Source organism: Marmota flaviventris, chromosome 14, assembly GCF_047511675.1.
Source record: "Marmota flaviventris isolate mMarFla1 chromosome 14, mMarFla1.hap1, whole genome shotgun sequence".
NCBI classification, from domain to species: domain Eukaryota; kingdom Metazoa; phylum Chordata; class Mammalia; order Rodentia; family Sciuridae; genus Marmota; species Marmota flaviventris.
In genome coordinates, this window is record NC_092511.1 from 33,303,063 (window position 1) to 33,312,839 (window position 9,777).

General features: G+C 47.9%; 1 long non-coding RNA gene across 1 annotated transcript; it reads right to left on the reverse strand.

The window, feature by feature from the left end:
* Nucleotides 1–301: 301 nt before the first annotated feature.
* LOC139701784 (uncharacterized) lies at nucleotides 302–9,366 on the reverse strand. The gene is made up of 4 exons (XR_011704332.1): nucleotides 9,297–9,366; nucleotides 3,582–3,621; nucleotides 2,239–2,287; nucleotides 302–880 (listed from the first exon to the last, which is right to left on the reverse strand). It is a non-coding gene; the product is annotated as an uncharacterized lncRNA (long non-coding RNA).
* Nucleotides 9,367–9,777: the final 411 nt, after the last annotated feature.

Below are 9,777 nucleotides of genomic sequence, written 5' to 3' on the forward strand. Positions count from 1 at the left end.
ATGCTTGTGTAGTCCCTTCTACACTGACGAGGGCTGACATGTGTAACTAATAGGATTTGTGAAAATGACTGTGTGTGACTTCCGAGGCTCAGATATAAATGACATCGCAGCTTCCACCTTGCTTTCTCTTGGATCACTTACTCTATGGGAATCCGCTGCCATGTAATAAAGACACTCAAGTCCGGTCCCATGGGGAGGAACTGAAAGCTGCTGCCTACAGCCACATGACTGGGCCACCTTGGAAACACAGCCTCCAGCCTCAGTCAGGCCTCCAGAAGACTCTAGCCCTAGCTACCACCGTGACTGCTCCACTGTGGGAATGACCCAACTCAAACCACTCGGAGCTAGACACTCAAATTTCTGATTCACAGAAACTGTGGGGACACTGTTTATTGTTGGTACCCCGACTGCATTTGGGGGTACTTTGCTATGCGGCAATAAATAATGAATGCATGCCCCTTTCCTGTTAAATCCTTTTGTCAGTCCTATTTGGGTTTTTATTATTGTCCCAATATTATAGATGAGGAAACTGGGATTTAGAGAGGCACAGTCAGAGCTAAAAACTAAGCCTATCAAACTTCTAAGCCTGTGTCCTTAACCTCTACATAATAAAGTGGTTCGAGTGCAAATGTAGTTGTCTATACAAGGAACAGGTCACAGTGGGAGAAGTAGTGAACTCTACCTGGAAAGTCTGGATCTGGAAGTGAAGAGGAATTAGAGATGAATTGTTAGAGGATGTAAAACTTGCAGTGAAAATGGAGAAGAGACAGATGTTCACCAGGGGGCCAGCAGGGAGAGGGATTCCACAGGGAACAGCATTGGCAGAAGCGCAGAGGCATCAAACCGTCTGGGCCGTCAGAACTGTCTGGAATTTCTTGACCTGGAAGAATTGGGGACTAGTGGTTCATTTGCAAAGAGAAAACCTTAGTTCTAGCCCAATATCTACTCTTGTAGTAACAGGACCGCCCAAATCACTAGACAGCCACCTACCTCTTCCACAAACTAGGGCCCCAGTTCTCTCTCTTGATGCACTCAAATACTCTGTAGGTCCTCACTACTCATCTAGTGAGGACAGTTCTCTTTTACAGACCCAGCTCCCTGGCAAGTCTGACACATACCTCTCTTCTTCCTGGCAAAATTATAAGTGATGATATTTACATTGACTTCCATAACTTATCTCTTGTCTACTGCAGAATCTCACTCATGTGAGACTCTGACTTCCTTCTTTAGCAGAATTGCTAGAATGCCAAATCAGGGAGATTCAGGGAAGCAAGTGTGTTGAATTTCAGAAACTTGCCTGCCTTTCCTCCAGATAGCCTTCTGGATGCATTGGTGGATTGCAAATTAGAGAAGTACAAAATGGGGGCTCAGCAGTTGGTATAGTAACTACACCCAAACTAACCACAGGTTGTTAAGTTCTAGAACATAATCTGTATCAGCATGACCAATGGCTCTGCCCTCACCCCTCTTCTAGACAACATCTTTTAAACCAATAACTTGAATGGAGATACAGAAAACAGGTTTATCAAATTCCCTGATGACTGAAACTGGGTAGCTTAGTAATCACAGGAGCCAGCAGAACTGAGAATCTCCCGCCTCTCAAAGGGCTAGCATGGGTCAGAGCTACCAAGGTGAATGAATTTCATCCAAAATGCAAGGCCCTTTACTTGAGTTCCCAAAGAAACTGCACAAATACATCATGGAAATCTCTGATTCTAACAATAATTATAAAGAGAAAGTCACTGAAGGGTGTTAGTCAACGGTGAGTTAAATAACAGCAAAGCCAAGGTTTGCACTAACCTGGCTTTCTGTTGAGTTGGGGAGAGGAGGAGGGGCAGTTTGACTGAAGGTTTCCTGCTGAGATTCTACAGCTCCACCACCACCCCAGGGCTCAATTTAGTAACTTGCAGTCCACTCCATTAAATGTGTTTGGGTTCCCAGCCCCTACCCTGACCCTCCCCCCAGACTGAGCTGGGGAGCCCTTAGAAGGTAATGAGAAGGCTGAGAGTTTCAAGTCTGGGAAGAGCTTGGAAACCAAAGCTCTCAGCCTCTCCCTGCACGGCCCTATCCCTGCTGATAAGGCTGAGAGCAAAGCTAGCTGACAAGTGATTGGAAACAGGAGTTCCCAAACCCTTTAACCCTTCCCTGCCCTGCCATTATAAGCTGGAGTCTCCAAATGCTGAGGCCCATCTCCATGAAGCTTCCCCTCTGTCGGGGCTCTGTCTCCCCAACACCAACCTTTCCATTAACCTCTGTTTGTCCTGATGCGTCACTGAGTGATGTTCTTCTGAAAAAAAAAAAAAAAAACAAACAGTCGCTACCACCACCAAAGACGCAGTCCCTCCATGCTCAGGCCACGCTACAAGTCATCCAGGGAGTGTCCCCTCTGGTCCGACCCTCCCAAGCTTCCTTAATCACCACACCAGTGCTCCTCCAGGGCTGCTGCTTAGCAGCAGGAACCAACTAGGTGAATGTTGGTCCTGTTTGGTGTTTGTGGGTTCGGAAATGGAAGACCCAGGCCCAGTATCAGTAGCCTAAGTATAGGGCCATTCTCTGCTGCTCTGGCTGGGGCTACCTGGGTATTGCCTGTGGCACGATCAGACCTCCTTCAAGGACAGATGACTAGGGGTCCATCCCCAGAGATAATCAGCGTGGTTGAAGCTGAGAGGCAAGCAGCCTTGCATAGCCTGGGGTGGGAGGGCATTAAGGAGAAACCAGGCTTACTAGCCACAGTAATTAAGTGTAAAAGAAAGCTTCCTTCTTTAGAATGGAATTCAGATAAACTGCCATTATCAAGCAAATCGGCTTTGCACCTTAAAGCCCTTACCCAAACAGGCAGTTTAATTAAATCCCTAATCTCCTATCGCCTGTTCTGACCCCTTCCTTCTCCTCTCCCTCCTCTTGTACCCTCTTCCTCCACCCAACCACCCACCACCTGCCAACTTCAAGATTCCATTTAAAATACCTAACCTCTAATCATGCAGAACATACCAAGAAATGGTGAGTTTGGGAGTGCTCTTTGAGTGCCTGGTTGCTGTATCTTAGGCTGTTAGCTCCCTAAGGCTCAGAAAGTCCTAACTGGAGGTGCCAGTTGGCAATGATGGAGGTGAGATGGCAGGGGTGAACTTGACAATGGTGGTGGGAGCAAAGTGAGGGAGTGAGCACACCTTCCTTGGGTAGTAGGGTGTGCACATCACACAGCCCCACTGGCTTCAGACCACCCCCAGGAAGCCGATGCCCATTTGCAGTCCAGTCCAGAAAAAAATTCTGTGATCTCAGCATCCATGGCACTAGCAGTGTTGCTTGGATGAAGGATTCTGGTATTAAACCAAAGGAGGCAGGGATGACAAATTGACCTGTCCTTGGGTGTTCTCAAGTCTTAGGCTGCGCTGTCCACTGCTAGGAACACTAGGAGGGACACCAAACCTGTTAGTGAGAGCAAACTCTGCTGGGGAAAGTGGGAAGCTGTGGAGCTTAGGCTATCTGCTGTAGGAAGAAGGAGAGGTCAGGAAAAGGACGAACGAATGGATGGGGTGGGGGTGCAGGACTGGAGAGCACTGACAAAGAACAACCAAAAGTACCTTCTGATGTCTGCCAAGTGCTCTAGAAATCAGTGTCTTCCTGCAGGAAAAGGACAGAAACCACTCATCAAATGCCACTCACGTTCTCTCTTCAGTTTTAATCTTGTAAAGTACATCTTATCCCGACCCCCAACCCCCACTGCCCCACTGGAGAAAACTGAGATTCAGGGAAGTGAAATGACTTGGCCAACAGCAACCGTGATTGACAGAGCCAGGATTCAAACGCCCGGCTGCCTTCCTGAAAATCGATACTCTTTCTGCTAAACCACAGATCACCCGCAGGGATCATCTTCTTGGAGGGGGGATTAACCACCCAACCATATTCTTCATGCTTTGCAGGATGATCTCCATCCCTTCTCCCTCTTGCAGCCAGAAAGATCCCATTCTGAAACAATCCATTTCCTCCAGGCAAGGACTTCAACAGGGATGAGTGAACCAACCCTCAGCCCTGGGGATTCAGGGAGACAGGTTTGCAGAGGGACCCTTGGGGCTCAATCCCAAGAGGTCAAAGAGTCCCAGAGGAAACTTTTCCTTAGAGAAGAGAAGCGTCCAGGGTTGTGGTGGGGGAGGGGGCATCTGCAAGTCATATAACAAACACCAGACCTCTCCATTTTATACCTCATTCCTTGGGTGGGGGTGAGCAGAGGAACCATCTCTATTTGGGAAACAGTGAAACTCAAATCACCGTGAACCCTGCACTTTTTCTGTTAATTGTGCAGACTTCACTGTGCCTGGAGAACGCATGAGCTTTCTTGAGAGGAAGTTATATTTCTGGAAATATGACTCTCTGGATTCATGAAAACCCCTGTTTCTTGTGGGGGATTCCCTACTTCCTTGCATGGTGGGTTTTCTTTGCAGAGAGTGGGAGCCCTTTGGGGGAGGTTCCAATAAATCTTATGGATAAATGAATGAAGCTGATGGTGTTTGGAGACAGCACAATACCCATCCCAGACTGTTCCCAAGCCTTTCAGTCTTTGCCCCTGAGCTGGTTCTGCCCTGCCAAGCCCTATAGCAGCTACCCTGCTCCAAAGCCAACTATTTCCAGAGGTCAGCCACTTGGAATAACAGGTACTGCTGTTGTGACTTCAGATAGACAGCCCAGGACTGAGGCTTGGCTCCAGGGCTGATGTGGGTGGTGAAGGTAGTAGGATTTTGGACAAGATCTGTGACAGGGTCCTTTGTCTCTCTTGTAGCAAAGACAACAAAGAAGAATTTTAAAAGGCCGTCTTGGTCTCCAGAATCCCTCTGGAAGCAGATGGCATGTCAACAGGTTCCAGGGCTGGCCCCAGAGGCCCCAGACCTGGGAGCCTTATTGGAATGCAATTATCCTAAGTGCTGGCTGTTAGGATGAAAAGGCAGGAATGCAATTATGGAAGGAGCAGGCCTTGCTTTCATTGATTAACCTGCCCTGTCTGATTCCATTCCCCATCAGGGTGATGTCTGAGGCCCTGAGGGTTGCCCTGTGCCCTTGGGTGATGAGAAAGGAAAACGGTTACTGCAGAAAGTGAATGCCTCAAACAGAACACAGGAGGGCCTATGGACCCCTGAGACTGCCTAGGGAACGCACTGGTACAAAATGTGCATTTTCTAGGAAAAGGCTCTGCTCATTTATCACTCGCTCAAAGGGGTCTACAGCTCCCCCACCAAAGGGTTAAGAACCACCATGTTATAAGGGAAAAAGATCAGGGAAGTTGTTAGAAGAGGCTTCCAGGAGAAGCTCCTTTAGATTCCAACTCCAAGTGGCCACAATCCACCTGGGTTCAATTCTGGTTCCACCACTCACCAGCAAGTTACATAACCTTCTGTGCCTCTGTTTTATCTATAAAATGAGGGTTAAAATACCTACATCCTAGGGCTGATGAGAGAAGGAAATGACATAAAGCATACACAACTCTTAGCCCAACATCTAGCCCTTAGTAAACTCTCCATAAGTAGAAGCCATTTTGATAACAATTGTCTGTTCAAGTAGAATGTGCATACATACTCTTCTGAATGGTCTTTTGACTTCAAACCCACAGCCTAGATTCCATGGGAATCCCAATGCAATATTCTCCTCCAAAATTGAGCACAGCTCTGAACAAACCTCAGGGCCTCCAGATACTGCTTCCTCAAACCCTCACCTAGTAGGGTGCTTCTCCCCTGAGAGGCATCAGAATCTGGCCACACTGAAAGACACGCTGCTGAAAATTAGGACACATCCAGTATCAGCATGGTGATAATACAAAGGAGGGGTTGCCTGGCCTTGAGCTGGAGTCATCCTCAACCCACCCCATCAAAGAAGTTTCTTGCAATCACCGTCAATAAAATCTTCCTGCTTTTGGGGATAACACATTCAAATGCTGACTTGTGGTGGACTGTCTATCCTATCAGGCCTGGAGGCCTAGCATCTGCTGAATGACCAGTGCAGGACTAAGAAAGTAAAATGTAGTCTGGGTGCCGTGATGTACCCCTACAATCCCAGGTGACTAAGGCAGGAGGATCACAAGCTCAAGGCCAGCCTCAGCAACTTAGCAAGATCCTGTCTCAAAACAAAAAACAGAAAGGACTGGGGATGTAGCTCAGTTGTAAAGAACTCCCAGGTCCAACTCACAATATCCCCCCCCCCCCCGCCCCCGGCAAAAAAAAAAAAGAAAGAAAAGAAAGTAAAAACCAAATCTTTCCTCTTCTTCTCTTCCCCTCATACCCTTTTCTTCTCCCAGATCCTGGGAGCTCTCCTCCCTCAGAACCTACATGCTGCCCCAGGACCCTTTTGTTGCTCCCTTCTCCAGCAAACCCTGTGCAATGCAAACACTTGCTTCTAAGCCAAAGCTTCCTCCACCTCCAGGGTCAGATGGGGGTGATCCCAACTACAGAGGTACAGAGGGAAATTCCGGAGGTGAGGGTCATGGGAGGATCTTGATTTCTTGGTTCCCAAGATAAAATATACCAAAAAGCAGAGAGGAGGAGCTGGCTGCAGGCTGTACGTTCGTTTATTCATCAATCATTCATTTATTCATTAATCATTCATCCCTCTCACCCAGCAATCATTCATCTGCTTACTTATTCATTCGGTTTGTACCCCTTCCTTGCCATGGTTGCCACAGATGTTGGTCTGCTCCTGCTTTGATCTGTCCTGTCCCTGTGGCAGCTGCACAGCAGGAGCCTTCTCATGCACCTGGTCAGATACCTGGCTGAGAGGATGTCTCCTTCTGAGAGGCCTGAATCAACCAAAGGGACAGTGCAGAGCTGTCCCCTACCTGCAAGCCCCTTCCCATTGCAAGATCCAGATTTCCGGTCCATGGGTCAGTGGGAGGGGTGGGAAGGGGCTGTGGAGGGGTCTCTGAGGCCACACAGAGAATTATGGTCTCTGGTTCCTCTGGAAGGTAGGGAACCAAGGAGGCTCCAAGCCACTGGGCCTGGGAGGTCCAGCGGACATGGTATGAGGGAATATGGGGCTGTAGTTTGGGAGCCTAAGCTCTTAGCCTCCTGACAATTTTCCCAGATTCCATCCACCCTACCCCTCCTCCTCCCCTAAAGTTTATTCTCAGCCAGTAGCCAGAGGTCCCTTAAAATCCCACCGAGGGCTGGGGTTGTGGTTCAAAGGTAAAGCACTTGCCTAGTGTGTTCGCCTGGCATGCGTGAGGCACTGGGTTGGATCCTCAGCACCACATAAAAATAAAATAAAGATATTGTGTACACCTATAACTAAAAAATAAATATTAAAAAAAAAATCCCACCGAGACTACCATTCACTCAGAGCAGAAGCTGAGGCCTGCTTGACCTGGTCCCCTTGTCCCCCACACCCTCTTTTTCTTCCTATGAGAACTCTTGCTGGAGTCCTTTCCTCTGGGATACTCTTACCCTGTCTTGTTCTTAAAAGTGATTCACTTTCTCTCCTTCAAGTCTGTGCTCAATGGACATCTTCCCCATGAGCCTACCCTGCTCCATCATATTTAATTACAAATCGCACACGTTCACACACACACACACCCCTCTGACTGCCCTTGCTCCCTAGTGCTCATCCCCCTGCTAGTGTGCTGTGTCATTTATTTATTCTAGTGTTTCAGTCTGTCTCTGCCTGCTAGAATGCAGTCTCCAGGAGAGCAGGGTCTCGTGCTTTCTTCCCTGATGTATCTGCCTGGATGCTGGTACCTAACAGGACCTAGGAATCATTCCCGGGATGAAGGAAGGAAGGAATGATGGGCTGCAGGGAGCTCTGAGGATGAAGCTTGTGAGTTCGGAGCTCCGCAAGGTTGAATTTAGGAAGCCCACAGTGCCCATGTCAGCTGTACTGAGGAGAAAGAAGCCAGAAAAATTGCCGGCTGCCAGTCTTCTCAGGGAGGGAAGGTAGGCAGAAGTGAGGGCGGGGATTGCGCTAACTTGAGATGCCAGCTCCGTGCCGCTCTGGGGCTGGCCCGCGTTCTGGATGTCATTAGCTGATTTGTTCTGCTCTGCAGAATGTACTTTTCATATTTAGGCAGAAAAAACAGCTTTCGATCCTCATGCCTTTTCTTCTGTGAGCTGTAGCACATGGCCTGCTTATTATGAATTAATCCTCTAAAGAGCATGTTCATTATTCTAATTTAATTGTGTTTCGTTTCAGAAAATAACTAAACCCAGTGCGGAATAAACTCCAACACCGATCGGTTTTCAAGAAGTCAACCTAAGACAAAATACTGCTAGAGGGCAGCAGCAATTTGGAATCATTAACGGGAACCCATGTAAATAATAAAAACAAAACTAAAATGCAGAATTAAATTAAGGAATAGGAAATTAAATTTGTGAATCTAATCTGAAATTGAGGCCTCATATGCACAGGCTTACCCTGGCTTGGCTCTTCGCTCAGGAGTGCTCAGGCGGGGAGGTTCTGCAGAGGGTCCCAAGACCAGGGATGCTCCTCCTGAGTGACAGGGAGCTGTCCTGGGAAGAGGGGTGTGGCCAGAAGGAGAAGAAGGAGACTTTTCTCCCATGGGTTCGCCTGTGATCACCACGGAATCCACATTGTCATTAGCTACATCTGGGTGACTCATGCAGAGCCCTGCTTGAACAGTGAGGGGGAATCACCTGTAGCTGGGAGTCCAGACTGCCACTCACCGGGAGCAAGCTGTTGAAGAGAGGATAGAAGTGGTGTGGCCTCAGAACCGAAGCTGCTGGCAGCAAAGCAGCCCCTCCTGCCCTGCTGCACCCCTGGGCCCTGGTCATCCTTCCACAGGTGACCCAGCTCAGGACAGGGACTGAGGTCTGTTCTATCCAGACAGAGTCCCCCAAGCGGGATCCTGGCCTCTCCATCGCCACTGTAAGAGCCCAGTTTCAGATGGACATGATACAAACTCCAGCATCTGGACAGTCACAGCAGGTCAGCCTCCAGCAAGCAAGAAAAAGAAGGAAAGAAAGAAGGGGACTGGGCTGGCAGGAGAGCCAACTTCCAGACCTCAACGTGTGCGTGCAAGTTAAGGGTGCATTTAACACGGGGCTCAGACTTCATGACATATTTTTTTCCAAAATTTTTAAGACCCGTGTGTTTTCTCTCTTTCCTCCCACTTCCCTTCTCAAAGTGAAAAGAGTTGAGTCTTTGGAGACAGACGGACCAGCCTGGAGTCACAGGTCTTGCTCGTACATGGTCTGGTGCTTGGACAAACTCTCTTATTTTTTAACCTCAGTTTCCTCATAAGTAATAAAATTAATCATATCACTTGCCCCCTTGGGTTGTGACAAGGAGTCAATGGAATAACGCACCTGGCACAGAGCAGTCCCCAGACACTTCTGCTATTGCATTTTCTGTGTCACCAGCACTTGTTCACACATAGGCTTCCTCCTCTGTCAAAGGCCTTAGGCTGTGTTTCTAGAGAAGAACAAGTAGTTGGGAAGAAAAGTCCAACTGACTGCTTGCTTTGATTCACAAAGGCAAACATTCAAATGGATGGCCACATCCACGTATCTGAGGGAAGTTTTCCTTTTCTATCTTCATTTAGGTTCTACTTAGATAAATTAGTCACCTGAGAATAGGTCCTGAAGCCAGAAAGGAATACAAACAAGGGGTTGGGGATGTGGCTCAAGTGGTAGTGTGCTCACCTAGCATGCATGAGGCACTGGGTTCGATTCTCAGCACCACATACAAATAGAATAAAGATATTGTGTCCACCTAAAGCTAAAAAAAAAAAAAATTTAAAAAAAAAAGGAATACAAACAAGCAAAAAAAAAAAAATTACTTCTTGTT